At 43.2% G+C, this 15,182-nt stretch overlaps 2 pseudogenes; both read left to right on the forward strand.

Annotated features, from left to right (window-relative positions):
• The first annotated feature begins 223 nt into the window (after positions 1–223).
• Positions 224–1,120, forward strand: LOC130869120 (actin-related protein 2/3 complex subunit 2-like; annotated as a pseudogene).
• A 916-nt stretch (positions 1,121–2,036) lies between these two features.
• LOC130869118 (dehydrodolichyl diphosphate synthase complex subunit Nus1-like) lies at positions 2,037–2,824 on the forward strand (annotated as a pseudogene).
• The last annotated feature ends 12,358 nt before the right edge of the window (positions 2,825–15,182 follow it).

Below are 15,182 nucleotides of genomic sequence, written 5' to 3' on the forward strand. Positions count from 1 at the left end.
TAGAGGGAGAAAAAGTCTATCCTGCAGACACAAACACCAAGAATCAAGTGTGACATACAGAGACAGCTCATCACCTAAACAGTGAACAATCTGAGCAAGAGAGAGATTTAAAGCCTAAAGCCCAGTAAAAACCTTTCTGCAGCGACCGGGATCGTGGGTGAGGCGGCGGCGGAGGCAGCGGCGGCTTGGCAGGCAGGTTAAAGCTTCAGGGGCAGCTGATGCCATGATCCTGCTGGAGGTGAACAACTGCATGATTGAGGAGACGCTCACTCTTGTTCGAGAACACAGCCGCCGGAAACAAACCAGACGCTGTAAAAGTAACATTTGCAGATTTTGATGGCGTCCTTTATCATATTTCAAATCCTAATGGAGACAAAACAAAAGTGATGGTCAGTATTCCTTTGAAATTCTACAAGGAACTTCAGGCACATGGTGCTGATGAGTTATTAAAGAGAGTATACCAGAATTTCTTGGTAAACCCAGAATTAGGATACAACGTTTCTTTGCTATTCGATCTTGAAAATCTGCCTGCATCCAAGGATTGATTCTCTTGTACAGCAGGCTGTTATGTTGAAGCAAAATTGCTTTGCCTCTGTCTTTGAGAAATACTTCCAGTTCCAAGAAGAGGGCAAGGAAGGAGAGTACAGAGCGGTTATCCATTGCCGGGAGGATGAGACCATGTATGTGGAATCTAAAACAGACAGAGTCACAGTAGTCTTCAGCATGGTGTTTAAGGATGACGACGATGATGTCATTGGAAAGATCTTTATGCAGGAGTTCAAAGAAGGATGAAGAGCGAGCCCCCCAGATCCTTTTTAGCCACAGGGAACCTTTCCTAGAGCTGAGAGACACAGATGCTGTCATGGGTGACCACATTGGCTACATCACCTTCGTGCTCTTCCCTCGCCACACCAATGCCACTGCTCGAGACAACACCATCAACCTGATCCACACTTTCTGGGACTATCTGCACTCCCACATTAAGTGCTCTAAGGCCTATATTCATACACGAATGCGAGCAAAACCATCTGACTTCCTTAAGGTGCTCAACCGGTCACGCCCAGATGCCGAGAAAAAAGAAATGAAAACAATCACGGGAGAGACATTTTCATCCCGCTAAGGCTTGGGAACTGAAAGAAGCTCTGTTGATGGAAGGATGGACTGCTTGCTACTGGATAATCATAGCCCTTCATGTTGCACCTCTCCAGGTTCCTCAGGGATTCTCCATTTGGGTTCCATTTTGTACGAGTTTGGCAAATAACCTGCAGAAATGAGCTCTGATTGCAAGAACTTCACAGTTCCCAAGAATTTAAGAAAAGAAAAAAATTTCCAATTGATCAACTTAATTCCTTTCTTTTATTTTTCCGTCCCTCACTCCCCTTTCTTTTCTCCTTTTCCAAGCTGTTTGCTTTGCAGTATGTTACTGGTAATGAGTTGCAGATAATGCAATCTTAACTTGATTTCTTCTCAGTATTTGAGTTCAAAACTCCTGTATCTAAAGAAATCCGGTTGGGGTCATTAATAAAGTAAATCTGTCTATCAAAGAAAACCAAAAACAACCTTTCTGAAGGCTATTTTTCACCACTATCGTGGTTCATGCTAGAAATAGTTAAAAATATGGTACTTACAAGAAAGAAGACTCAGGTTGTCAAACTTGTTGACAAGTGTTTTTATCTAGTCGTCTGATAGCATCTATGGCCACAGGAGTCGGGTGGGTTTACAAAGAGAACTGGGGATAGAAAGCTCCAATCTGTTAAGGATGTATTGTGGATACTGAAGTGATATTCCTGAACTGATAGATATTCCCATTCCTTAGTGGTCGGGCACAAAAGAACAAGTAGAATCTGAAAACTGTTCAATCTTTCAAAGAAGATGTCACCAATTTGTTGTCAGGAAGCCATAAATAAATAGACTCAGGAGGGCGGAGGCAGATGGCAGTGGGGCTAGGTGAGGAGTTGGCAGTGGTGAGGGGCTGGGGCACGGGGATGTGGGATGGAGGGAGGAGACGGTGCCCGGTGCCCGAGTGCCATGGGAGTATGGCCGGGCCATGGGAGCTGGTGTGGCGGGTGCTGCAAGTGCTGATCTGCCTGTACAGTGCTCACCTCCTGGCTCTGCTTTTGCTTCCCCTGGAACTGTATCTGGAGCAGCTGCTGTTGTGCCGCCTCTACTGCGGTCCTAGCACTGCTCGGCTTCACGCTCAGCAAGCCCTAGCTATTGGCAGGAACCAGCATCATCACCTGCACCCTCACTGTGCCCCAGGCTGGCTGCCATCCCACCCAGGCTGTGCTGGGCTTCGGAGGGCGGGTTCCTGCACAAGCTGCTACTGCACATGGGCCTGCTGGTCCTCCTTGGAGCATGAGCCCAGCTTCTCAGACACTGCGAGCCTCAGTGGTGTGGTGTATGGCCTTGGGGATCTCTACATTAGTGTCTAAGACCACCAAGGCCTATTCAAAAAATAATTCCAAATTAATGGATGAAATTTTGAAACAACAACAGGAACTTTTGGGCCGAGATTATTCCAAATAATCACTAGAATTTGCAAGTAGTAATGACAAAGACGACCAAGTTTTAAATTGCCCTTCAACAGTGAAGGAGCTGTCCCCAGAAGATGGAAACGCAGATATTCTGAGAGCTGCTCAGGACTTTTGCTCAGCAGCAGAGGACACACAGAGATTTGGAAGTAGATCTGCTAGACGGCTTACTTAGTTCACACGGTTTCCCTGACCCTGAGTTAGTATTGAAGTTTGGTCCTGTGGACAGCACCTTAGTCTTTCTTCACTGGCAAATCAGATTGACTGAGACCTTCTCTTGCCTTCTCACCTAAAAACTCAGTTATGAGGAGATTTTCTCTGCCCTTCATCAGAGTGCCTGGGAAAGTAGCGGTTCCTGGTTGTGTAATATGACATCAGGCTTTTGGAGAAAAGGACCCAATTGATTCTGATGGTTACAAAGTACATATAAAACCTTGTACACATCTAGGAAAAAAATATAAAAACCCAGGACCAAAGCACCCATGATTCAGGCTTTTGTTAGCCAAGTGTTCTACAGCATAAGTGCCAACCTATTGCTCTGAAGGAACAACACACTAAGATAGTAAGAAGAGGCTGCAGAATATGCTAAACTTTTCGCCAAGAGAATGAAAAAAGCCAAGAACAGATTGTCAAGAGATGTAGGTTGTCCTCATTGAAAGTTTCTACTTCTAAATCTCAGACCAGTCAAAAGTAAGAGTAATGGGGCCAGAGAGATGACTCAAGTTAAGAGGACTGGCTGCTAAACCAAAGAACCCAGGTTCGATTGCCAGGATAGCAGCTAACAATGATCCACAACTCCAGTTCCCTTTTCTGGCCTCTGTGGACATTGTGTGAATGCAGTGCACAGACTACATGCAGGCAAAATACCCACGTACATTAAAAAGTAATAAAAAGCATCTGAAACCAAGGTTTTATTATAAGGGTTATAAAATAACAAATAAATAAAAAGTTTTATAGTTAAAAAACCTCAAGCAGTTACTGCCTTACTTGATAAGTACAATTTTGAATCTTGAATTATTTCAAAGACATTAGAGTAGGCCTAATATTTATATTAATATATTTAAAGTATTTCCTACATTATTACACTAAAAGTATAACGCAGGTTCAAAAAGAAAAAGATAAATAACCTGGTGTTATCAACCTCACTTCTGCTAGATTGAACAAGATATCCTGAAGCAGGCCTTTTCTAGATTAACAACTTAGTGCCAACAGAGACACCAAGTTTCACTATGAAGAAAAGTCACTTGGGAATTAAAGAGAAGCAAAATGCAACAAATACACTTACTCCTTTTGGAAAGCTGTGCACAGAGGGGAACCGAATCCAAAGACCAAGCATATCTGTGCATCTGGGCTGTAACCATTCTGCAGTAATGTTTCCAGTCATTCTTCCTGTCCTCCGAACGCTGCTGAGTAAACAGGGCTCACTTTGTCTGCACCAGTGTCACAAGTCCGGTTAGTAAGCGGTATTAACAAGTCCAAGATCCTTCAAATACACAAACGGGAGGAATATTTACTATAGGAGATTTGTCTGTTGTCCTTGTTCACTTTTATTTGTCTTACAACCATCCTTACCGATGATCCCAAATCCAATTTTATGTTTAGTATTTCAGAACCTAATAAATCATTAAAAATCAAAAATTAATGACGTCTTGATATATGCATGCAAGTGAGTGGAACTAGAAAAACCAATAGTGAGTGAGGAAACCCAGACCCAGAAATATGAACATGGTATGGACTCACTCAAATGTTGATACTAGCTGTAAAGCAAAAAATAGTGAGCCTATTGTATGTTGAAAAAAAGAAGGTAACACACCATACTCTTCAGCGTGAAAAAAACTCCAGTCCAAGTGATTCAAAAGCCTCACATAAAAACATATATACTGAACCTGATAGAAGAAATGTTAGGGAAGAGCCTGGAATGCATTGCTACAGGAGACTCCTTCATAAACAAAGCAGTGATAGTGCAGGCACTAAGATCAACTATTAATATAAGGGACCTCAAAAAACTAAAATCTCCTAGAAAGCAGAGAACACTGGCAAGAGGACAAAACAACTGCTTACAGACTGGAAACTGATTTTCCCTAATCATACATCTAATAGTGAGATCAATCACAAATCGAAAAACACTGCGAGTCCATGTACAAGTCTGTGATCCCTGCTGAAGAGTGCAGCTGGGCTGGGCTCTTCTCCTTCCAGGTTCTGCTCTCCATGCACCAGCAGCTGTGATTGTAACCTCACAGCTGGAGCCCTGTCTGATGGTCTTTCCCAAAGAACCCTCTGACAGAAGCATGGTGCTGCTCCTGGACATCCCCGAGATGACCAAGCAGATAATTGATGCTCTGTGTTACTAGCTCCAGGTCTACCTGGGTCACGGCCTGAACAAATGCAGTTGGAAGATCCTGAGATCTTCACTGAGACCCACAGGGAGAGACAGACAGGGAGTGTGGCTTAGGGCTCAGGGCTTAGGGATTGGAGCATTTTAGCTGGAAGACTAATTACTCACTTTCTTCTTCCAATTGGTTTAGGTGGTGATTATACCTCTAGGGGTTATTCTTTTTCTGATTCGTTCAGGTGGTGCTACCTTTAGAGTTATCTAAGGCCTAACATTGATAATGTACATGAATAGTAGATGTGCACAGTGACTCAAATTAAATTGAAAGGCATAAGCGTCTCTCCATAGGGAGCTTTCTCTTCTTTCCTAGGTTGCTGCTCCAGAAGTCATGACACACACCAGGCATGGACCAATAATCACATATAACTTATTTGAAAGAGGAACTACACATCAACATAAAATGTTTTCTCTTCAGGTAATAGTGACACAATGGAGAGAAAATGCAGGCATTCTATGAAGAGTGCACAAGGTTTTAGAAATTATATCCCATAGCTATAGTATCAAAACCCTAATGATATTGTCAAAAATAAACATGTTAATCAAGGGATTTGAAGCAACGACCCAGATACAAATCCGCATACCTATGAATACCTGATATTTTATAAAGAAGCCAGAAATACACAATGGGAAACTGAAATCTTCTTTAACATACGGTGCCACTCTAACCGGATTTTGATGTGGAGAAGAAAGTACACAGCGCCATGTTCATCATCCTGAAGAAAACTCCAGTCCAAGTGGCTCAAAAGCCTCACATAAAAGCACTTGCAGTGAACCTGACAGAAGAGAAGCTAGGGAACAGCCCTGAATGCATTGAAACAGGAGGCTACACTAAGGTCAACAATTAATAAATGGGACCTCACAAAACTGAAAATCTCCTGGAAAGCAGAGAACACGTAGCAATAGGACAGAGCAGCTGCTTTCAGGCTGAAAATGATTCTCCCTAACTCCACAACTAACAGAGGGCTCACGTCCCGAATACATACATATGGAAGTCCATGTGGAATTTCGTGATCCCTTCTGCTGCTGGTTGTTTGGGGCAAGTAAGCTTCTTTTGCAGAACCTTGATTGAGAATGAGAGCCATTGCAGCTTGGTGTAACACCCACTCCACCCCTAACAAACAAATCAAAATAAAAACAGTCCAGACAGGGGGCTATTAAAGAGAGTCCTTAAAATTGTGATAAAGATGCTGAAGTATATAGATCTTCACAGATGATGGGTTTTCGTGTGTGTGGGGGTGGGGGGCTGAACAAAAAAATGTTCTTTAGCTACATAATAATCAAAACAATATCCACGCAGAATTAAGAAAGAATACTAACAGCTGCACAGGTAATAGGTCAAGTAACACTTTTCAATAAAAACAGTGTAAGCCAGAAGGTCCCAGTCGAGCCTTATGCAGACATTAAGAGGCCATGGATGCCAGCTAGTATACACAGTAAACTTTCATTTACCATAGATGGAGAAAAGACAGGAACAGATTTAAATAATACGTAGCCACAAATCTGTACCAATGAAAAATACTAGAAGTAAAATTTCAACCCAAGGAAGTCAGCCACATTCACAAAATCATAGAAAATAGATGATCTGAATAGTAAATCCCAAATAAAAGAAAAGCAAAGACAATAATATCACCAACAACAAAAAGTAAAATAACAGGAACTAGCAATCCCTGGTCATTAATATCCCTTAATATAAATGGTCTCAAGTCACTTATAAAAAACACAGACTATCCTCAGGTTCATTTCAGGATAGGGAACCTGAAATGAACCTATCCTATAATCATACTGATGAATATCTTGCATATCGCCATAGAACCTTCATCTAGCGATGGATGGAGATAGAGACAGAGACCCACACTGGAGCACCAGACTGAGCTCCCAAGGTTATAATGAGGAGCAGAAGGAGAGAGAACATGAACAAGGAAGTCAGGACCATGAGGGGTGCACCCAACCACTGAGACAGGGGAGCCGATCTATTGGGAGCTCACCAAGGCCAGCTGGACTGCTACTGAAAAAAACATGGGATAAAACCGGACTCTCTTAATGTGGTGGACAATGAGAGCTGACGAGAGGCCAAGGAGAATGGCACAGGAACTTTCATCTGGCGATGGATCGAGAGAGAGACAGAGACCCAATTTGGATCAACCGTCTGAGCTCTTAAGGTCCAAATGAGGAGCAGAAGGAGGGAGAACATGAGCAAGGAAATCAGGACCACGAGGGGTGCACCCACCCACTGTGACAGTGGAACTGATCTATTGGGAGCTCTCCAAGGCCAGCTGGACTGGGACTGAATAAGCATGGGTTGAAACTGGACTCTCTGAACATGGCGGACAATGAAGGCTGATGAGAAGCCAAGGACAATGGCACTAGGTTTCGATCCTAATACATGAACTGGCTTTGTGGGAGCGTAGCCTGTTTGGATGCTCACCTTCCTGGACCTAGATAGAAGTGGGAGGACCTTGGTCTTCATGTAGAGCAGGGAATTTGGACTGCTCTTCAGTATCGAGAGGGAGGGGGAGTGGACTAGGGGGAGGAGAAGTGGAGTGGGGATAGGGGGAGGGGAACAGGGGGAGGGGGCAATATGTGGGAGGAGGGGGAGGGAAATGGGAAACGGGGAGCAGTTGGAAATTTTAAGTAAAAAAGAATAAAAAAAAAAACACAGACTAGGCATACTGCCTCTCTCTTCTTGTCCCACCCAGTTTGCATCCAGAACCCTTCTTCCTTCTGCCCCCTTTCCTCTTTGGGCACATAACACCATCCAGCTCAGTCTGTCTGGCGCTGGGGGCAAATTCTCAGGGCAAGTAGGCAGAGGAGACTTCCTTTGTCTCTCCAGCCTGCCTGCATCAAGCAAGGTAAGGCCTTTGTTTACAAACTACCCAACCTGCACTGAGATCTGATCTAGGCACCAGGAGAGACAGCAGGGGGTGAGTTTGTGACCTGACTGGCTGCGGAGGAAGCAGCCCTGGACAGGGAACTCTGAAGTTCCTCATCCCCCACCCTATACTCCCTGGGCTCCCTGCAGGGGCTCTACACCCTGCATACTGCCTCTCTCTTCTTGTCCCACCCAGCTTGCATCCAGAACCCTTCTTCCTTCTGCCCCCTTTCCTCTTTGGACACATAACACCATCCAGCTCAGTCTGTCTGGCGCTGGGGGCAAATCCTCAGGGCAAGTAGGTAGACGAGACTTCCTTTGTCTCTCCAGCCTGCCTGCATCAAGCAAGGTAAGGCCTTTGTTTACAAACTACCCAACCTGCACTGAGATCTGATCTAGGCATCAGGAGAGACAGCAGCGGGGTGAGTTTGTGACCTGACTGGCGGCAGCGGAAGCAGCCCTGGACAGGGAACTCTGAAGTTCCTCATCCCCCACCCTATACTCCCTGGGCTCCCTGCAGGGGCTCTACACCCTGCATACTGCCTCTCTCTTCTTGTCCCACCCAGCTTGCATCCAGAACCCTTCTTCCTTCTGCCCCCTTTCCTCTTTGGGCACATAACACCATCCAGCTCAGTCTGTCTGGAGCTGGGGGCAAATCCTCAGGGCAAGTAGGCAGGCGAGACTTCCTTTGTCTCTCCAGCTGGCCTGCATCAAGCAAGGTAAGGCCTTTGTTTACAAACTACCCAACCTGCACGGAGATCTGATCTAGGCACCAGGAGAGACAGCAGCGGGGTGAGTTTGTGACCTGACTGGCAGAGGCCGAAGCAGCCCTGGACAGGGAACTCTGAAGTTCCTCATCCCCCACCCTATACTCCCTGGGCTCCCTGCAGGGGCTCTACACCCTGCATACTGCGTCTCTCTTCTTGTCCCACCCAGCTTGCATCCAGAACCCTTCTTCTTTCTGCCCCCTTTCCTCTTTGGGCACATAACACCATCCAGCTCAGTCTGTCTGGCGCTGGGGGCAAATCCTCAGGACAAGTAGGCAGGCGAGACTTCCTTTGTCTCTCCAGCCTGCCTGCATCAAGCAAGGTAAGGCCTTTGTTTACAAACTACCCAACCTGCACAGAGATCTGATCTAGGCACCAGGAGAGACAGCAGAGGGGTGAGTTTGTGACCTGACTGGCGGCGGCGGAAGCAGCCCTGGACAGGGAACTCTGAAGTTCCTCATCCCCCACCCTATACTCCCTGGGCTCCCTGCAGGGGCTCTACACCCTGCATACTGCCTCTCTCTTCTTGTCCCACCCAGCTTGCATCCAGAACCCTTCTTCCTTCTGCCCCCTTTCCTCTTTGGGCACATAACACCATCCAGCTCAGTCTGTCTGGCGCTGGGGGTAAATCCTCAGGGCAAGTAGGCAGGCGAGACTTCCTTTGGTTCACTGGCCTGCCTGCACCAAGCAAGGTAAGGCCTTTGTTTACGAACTACCCAACCTGCACGGAGATCTGATCTTGGCACCAGGAGAGCCATCAGTGGGAGAGCTAATCTGGGTACCAGGAGAGCCGTTTTGGTCACGGAGATCTGATATTGATACCAGGAGAGACATCACTGGAGCACCAGGAGAGCTATCACTGCAGGGTGCCATCACTGGGAAAGTACATCAGTAGCCAAGGAGACCGGATCCGGTAAAAGAAGATCCATAGGGGAGCATTCGGAGAAAGAGATGGGCAGGCGCCAATGCAAGAATTCACCCAACAATCTGAAAAACTATATGAAACCACCAGAACCCAGCGACCTCACAACAGGAGGACATGAACACCTTAATCATGAAGAAGTAGATAAAATTGACTTTATGAAAGTGATTGACGCCCTTAAACAGCATGTAAAAAATGCCCTTATAGAAATGGATGAGAAGTATAACAGAAAGTTTGAAGAATTGAGTAAATCAGTGAATGATACCCTAGGAAACCAAGGAAAAACAATCAAACAGATAATGGAAACAGTTCAAGACTTAAAAACTGAAATGGAGGCAAAGAAGAAAACACAAACAGAAGGCCAGCTGGACAGGGAAAATCTAGGTAAACGAATAGAGACTACAGAAACAAGCATAACCAACAGAATACAAGAGATAGAAGAAAGAATCTCAGATTCTGAAGATACCATAGAGAAAATAAACACGCTGATCAAAGAAAACAGCAAGGCCAACAAATTCTCATCACAAAACATTCAGGAAATATGGGACACAATAAAAAGACCAAACCTAAGAATAATAGGAATAGAAGAAGGAGAAGAAGCGCAGCTCAACGGTCCAGAAAATATATTTAATAAAATTATAGAAGAAAACTTTCCCAACCTAAAGAAAGATATACCTATGAAGGTTCAAGAAGCATACAGAACACCGAATAGGCTGGATCAAAAAAAAAAACATCCTCTCGCCATATAATAATCAAAACACAAAGCATACAGAATAAAGAAAGAATACTAAGAGCAGCAAAGGAAAAAGGCCAAGTTACTTATAAAGATAAACCTATCAGACTTACACCTGACTTCTCTATGGAAACCATGAAAGCCAGAAGGTCCTGGATAGATGTACTGCAGAAACTAAGAGACCATGGATGCAAGCCCAGACTACTATACCCAGCCAAGCTTTCGTTCACTATAAATGGAGAAAACAAAATTTTCCAGGATAAAAACAAATTTAAACAATACGTAGCCACAAATCCAGCCTTACAGAAAGTAATAGAAGGAAAATCACTAATCAAGGAGTCCAACAATGACCACAGTAACTCAGACATCTAGAAACCCTTTACCAGCACATCTCAAAGAAGGGAAACACACAAAATCTACTACTAAAAAAAATGACCGGAGTTAACAACCACTGGTCATTAATATCACTTAATGTCAATGGACTCAACTCACCTATAAAAAGGCACAGACTAAGAGATTGGATACGAAAACAGGATCCAACATTCTGCTGTTTACAAGAAACACACCTCAACCACAAAGACAGGCACCTACTCAGAGTAAAGGGTTGGGATAAGGCTTATCAAGTAAATGGACCTAGGAAACAAGCAGGTGTGGCCATACTAATTTCTAACAAAGTTGACTATAAACTTAAATCAATAAGAAGAGATGGAGAGGGACATTTTCTACTCATAACAGGAACAATTCATCAGGATGAAATCTCAATCCTGAATATCTATGCCCCTAATATAAAAGCACCCACGTACGTAAAAGAAACATTGTTAAAACTCAAGGCAGCCATCAAACCGCACACATTAATAGTAGGAGACTTCAATACTCCTCTCTCACCAATGGACAGGTCAATCAGACAGAAACCTAACAGAGAAATAAGAGAATTAATGGAGGTAATGAATCAAATGGACTTAACAGACATCTATAGAATATTCCACCCAAACAGGAAAGAATATACCTTCTTCTCTGCAGCTCATGGAACCTTCTCAAAAATCGACCACATACTCGGTAACAAAGCAAACATTCACAGTTACAAAAAAATATTAATAACCACCTGTATCTTATCAGATCACCATGGATTAAAGCTAGAATTCAGCAACAATGCTACCCCCAGAAAGCCTACAAACTCATGGAAACTGAATAGTCAACTACTGAACCATACCTGGATTAAGGAAGAAATAAAGAAAGAAATTAAAGTCTTCCTTGAAGACAATGAAAATAAAGAAACAACATACTCAAACCTATGGGACACTATGAAAGCAGTCCTGAGAGGAAAGTTCATAGCACTAACTGCCCACTTAAAGAAAACAGAGAAAGCACACATTGGAGACTTAACAGCCAACCTGAAAGCTCTAGAAAAAAAAGAAGCAGACTCACCTAGAAGGGGTAGAAGACTGGAAATAATCAAACTGAGGGCTGAAATCAACAAAATAGAGACACAGAAAACAATTGAAAGAATCAATAAATCAAAAAGCTGGCACCTGGAGAAAATCCACAAGATTGATAAACCCCTATCCAAACTAATCAAACGGCAGAGAGAGAATTTGCAAATTAATAAGATCAGAAATGAAAAGGGAGACATAACCACAGACACAGAGGAAATTCAGAGAATCATTAGATCTTACTACAAAAGCCTGTATGCCACAAAACTGGAAAATGTAAAAGAAATGGACACTTTTTTAGATAAATACCATATACCAAAGTTAAACCAGGACCAGGTGAACAACCTAAATAGACCTGTTAGTCGTGAAGAATTAGAAGCAGTTATCAAAAACCTCCCTTCCAAAAAAGTCCAGGACCAGATGGTTTCAATGCAGAATTCTACCAGAACTTCCAAGAAGACCTAATACCTATACTCCTTAAGGTATTTCACAATATAGAAACAGAAGAGTCATTGCCAAATTCCTTTTATGAAGCTACAGTAACTCTGATACCAAAACCACACAAAGACCCAACCAAGAAAGAAAATTACAGGCCAATCTCACTCATGAACATCGATGCAAAAATCCTCAACAAAATTCTGGCAAACCGAATCCAAGAACACATTAGAAAAATTATCCATTATGATCAAGTAGGCTTCATACCAGAGATGCAGGGCTGGTTTAACATACGCAAATCTATCAATGTAATCCATCATATAAATAAACTGAAAGAAAAAAAACATATGATCGTTTCATTAGACGCTGAAAAAGCATTTGACAAAATTCAACATCATTTTATGATAAAAGTCTTGGAGAGATTAGGGATACAAGGGTCATACCTAAATATAATTAAAGCTATATACAGCAAGCCGACAGCTAATATCAAATTAAATGGAGAGAAACTTAAAGCCATCCCACTTAAATCAGGAACACGCCAAGGCTGTCCACTCACTCCATACCTCTTCAATATAGTTCTCGAAGTTTTAGCAATAGCAATAAGACAACATAAGGGGATAAAGGGGATTCAAATTGGAAAGGAAGAAGTTAAACTTGCATTATTTGCAGATGATATGATAGTGTACATGAGCGACCCCAAAAACTCCACCAAAGAACTCCTACAGCTGATAAACGCCTTTAGTAATGTGGCAGGATACAAGATCAACTCCAAAAAATCAGTCGCCCTCTTATACACAAAGGATATGGAAGCAGAGAGGGAAATAAGAGAATCATCACCTTTCATGATAGCCACAAAAAGCATAAACTATCTTGGGGTAACTCTAACCAAGGAAGTGAAAGATCTATTTGACAAGAACTTTAAGGCACTGAAGAAAGAAATTGAAGAGGATACCAGAAAATGGAAGGATCTCCCTTGCTCCTGGATTGGGAGGATCAACATAGTAAAAATGGCAATTCTACCAAGGGCAATTTATAGATTCAATGCAATCCCCATTAAAATCCCATCAAAATTCTTCACAGATCTTGAAAGGACAATAATCAACTTTATATGGAGAAACAAAAAACCCAGGATAGCCAAAACAATCTTATATAATAAAGGAACTTCTGGAGGCATTACCATCCCTGACTTCAAACTCTATTACAGAGCTACAGTAATGAAAACAGCGTGGTACTGGCATAAAAACAGAGCAGTCGACCAATGGAATCGTATAGAAGACCCGGATTTTAACCCACAAACCTATGAACAACTAATTTTCGATAAAGGAGCTAAAAGTATACAATGGAAGAAAGAAAGCATCTTCAACAAATGGTGCTGGCACAATTGGATGTCAACCTGTAGAAGAATGAAAATAGACCCATATCTATCACCATGCACAAAACTCAAGTCCAAATGGATCAAAGACCTCAATATCAATCTGAACACACTGAACCTGATAGAAGAGAAAATGGGAAGTACCCTACAACATATGGGCACAGGAGATCGCTTCCTATGTATAACCCCAGCAGCACAGACATTAAGGGCAACATTGAATAAATGGGACCTCCTGAAACTGAGAAGCTTCTGTAAAGCAAAGGACACTGTCATTAAGACAAAAAGGCAGCCTACTGACTGGGAGAAGATCTTCACCAACCCCGCTACAGACAAAGGTCTGATCTCCAAAATATATAAAGAACTCAAGAAACTAGACTTTAAAAGGATAATTAACCCAATTAAAAAATGGGGCACTGAACTGAACAGAGAATTCTCATCAGAAGAAGTTAAAATGGCCAAAAGATACTTAAGGTCATGCTCAACCTCCTTAGCGATCAGAGAAATGCAAATCAAAACAACTTTGAGATATCATCTTACACCTGTCAGAATGGCTAAAATCAAAAACACCAAGGATAGCCTTTGCTGGAGAGGTTGTGGAGAAAAGGGTACCCTCATCCATTGCTGGTGGGACTGCAAACTTGTGCAACCACTTTGGAAATCTGTGTGGCGGTTTCTCAGAAAAATTGGGATCAACCTACCCCTGGACCCAGCAATAGCACTCTTGGGAATATCCCAAGAGATGCCCTATCATATGACAAAAGCATTTGTCCAACTATGTTCATAGCAGCATTATCTGTAATAGCCAGAACCTGGAAGCAACCTAGATGCCCTTCAATAGAAGAATGGATGAAGAAAGTGTGGAATATATATACATTAGAGTACTACTCTGCGGTAAAAAACAATGACTTCTCGAATTTTGCATGCAAATGGATGGAAATAGAAAATACGATCCTGAGTGAGGTAACCCAGACCCAAAAAGAAGATCATGGGATGTACTCACTCATAATTGGTTTCTAGCCATGGATAGGGGCCACTGAGTCTATAATTTGTGATCCTAAAGAAGCTAAACAAGAGGGTAAACCCAAGGAAAAACATATAGATATCCTCCCAGCTATGGGAAATAGACAAGATTGATGGGCAAAAAATGGGAATCTTGGGGGGTGGGGTGGGATGGGGATGAGGGGAGATGGGGAGAGAAAAGTGTGAAGGAGAGGATGAGGGGAACTGGGGGAATCGGTGTGATTGGGGGTAAAGGAAGGTTGGATGGGGGAGCAGGGAAACTCATACCTTAGTTAAGGGAGCCACCTAAGGGTTGGCAAGAGACTTGAACCTGGAATGGCTACCAGAAGCCCAGGGCAATGTCCCCAGTTAGGTCATTGGGGCACCTGAGGATAGGGAACCTGAAATGAACCTATCCTATAATCATACTGATGAATATCTTGCATATCGCCATAGAACCTTCATCTAGCGATGGATGGAGATAGAGACAGAGACCCACAATGGAGCACCGGACTGAGCTCCCAAGGTTATAATGAGGAGCAGAAGGAGAGAGAACATGAACAAGGAAGTCAGGACTATGAGGGGTGCACCCAACCACTGAGACAGGGGGGCCGATCTATTGGGAGCTCACCAAGGCCAGCTGGACTGCTACTGAAAAAAACATGGGATAAAACCGGACTCTCTTAATGTGGTGGACAATGAGAGCTGACGAGAGGCCAAGGAGAATGGCAC

The sequence above is a fragment of the Chionomys nivalis genome, unplaced genomic scaffold (genome assembly GCF_950005125.1).
Source record: "Chionomys nivalis unplaced genomic scaffold, mChiNiv1.1 scaffold_140, whole genome shotgun sequence".
Classification (NCBI taxonomy): Eukaryota; Metazoa; Chordata; class Mammalia; order Rodentia; family Cricetidae; genus Chionomys; species Chionomys nivalis.